We start from the raw sequence: 1,385 nt of genomic DNA, 5'->3' as shown, positions 1-1,385 counted from the left end.
GGTGGGGTCCACTGTATCCCATACGAACCCTTTGAAGAAGAGAACTTTCTCTGGCTGGGGAGAGGAGAGAGAGATACAGCGTGAGAAGTCAGAGATTCCAAGGGCAATGATTCCAGCGGGCCCTCTCTGGCTTTGACATGGAAAGTACACCTGCAAGGCCAAGAGAGGGGACCCTAGGAGCTCAGGGTTGCACCCCCAAACCCCCTCCAAAACAACCAGCAGGGACACGAGGACGTCAGCCACACCACGGGCAAGAAGCTAGATCGTGCCAGCAACTCGAATGAGCTTGGAGACCGGACTCTTCGCAGAGCCTCCAGAAAAGAGCCCAGAGGTGCACATCTTGATTTTGACCTTCTGTGACCCTCAAGGAAGAGACCCAGACACTCACAGTCTCTTTGCTCTTCGCTGGGTGCACCTGAGGATACCTGGGCACACCTGGCCACACCTGGCCAAGCGGGGAAGGCCCATTCCTTGGTGTTGTCGGGGATCCTGTGCAGGCCTCCTGGCCTCAGCTTCCTCCTCTGTAGGACCGTGGTTTGCAAAGGACATTTCGTAACCCAGCCTGGGGGTCTCCCATCCACCCAGCAGGTCTGTGTCTGCCTCATCTTAGATCTACACCAGAGCCCTCCCCAAAGGTCTGAGTGGAGGGGTGCAGCCTGCATGCGGGGTTGCCCTGTACTGCTGGGCTGGGGTCTGGGACGCAGTTGGGCCCCGAAAGGTCACTTCCTATGGGGGTGGGGGCCAGGGCTCCAGAGGGGTAGGGCTCCTGCCTGGGGTCAGGTGAGGACCAGGTGGAGGCCCTTGGTCCTGGACCTCTGCAGCGTTTGGGGTCCTGCCGAGTGTGTGTGGGGCGTGGGGGTGCTGGGCTGGAGTCCCAGTGTCTGTCTGGGTCCCGGGGAGGATCTGGGTGGAGGTCTGAGGTTCCAACAGGTGTTAAGGTCCCGGTGAGATCTGGGGGTGCCAGGCTTGGGGTCTTGGTGGGGGACTGGGTGTGGGTCTGTGAGGGTTCTAGTGGGGTGCAGGTCTGGCTGGGTGTGCTCAGGGGTCTTGGAAGGAGTCCATATGGGGTTTCAGCCTCTGTCCTGGCAGTGGTCTGGGTGGGGGTCCTGCGGGGGCTCCCTGTGGGGCTCTGGGTAACAGTCTGCGGTCCCTGCAGGGGGCCGAGCGAGGGTCTGTAATCCCCACAGGAGTCTGCGGTTCTCTTCCAGGGTTGCAGTAGAGGCCTGTGGTCCCTGCCGGGGCTGGGGAGGCGGTCTGTGGTCCTGACAGTGGTCTGCCTTTCCCTGTGGGGTCCCAGTGGGGCTCCATGGTCCTCCAAGGAGTCTGGGGTTCCCTGTGGGAGGTCTATGGTTTTCAACTTGGCCTGTGGTCCCGGTGGGGGTCCG

This window comes from Propithecus coquereli, unplaced genomic scaffold (assembly GCF_000956105.1).
Source record: "Propithecus coquereli isolate 6110/MARCELLA unplaced genomic scaffold, Pcoq_1.0 Scaffold52, whole genome shotgun sequence".
Taxonomy (NCBI): Eukaryota; Metazoa; Chordata; class Mammalia; order Primates; family Indriidae; genus Propithecus; species Propithecus coquereli.
Note: the sequence above shows the minus strand (reverse complement) of the source record.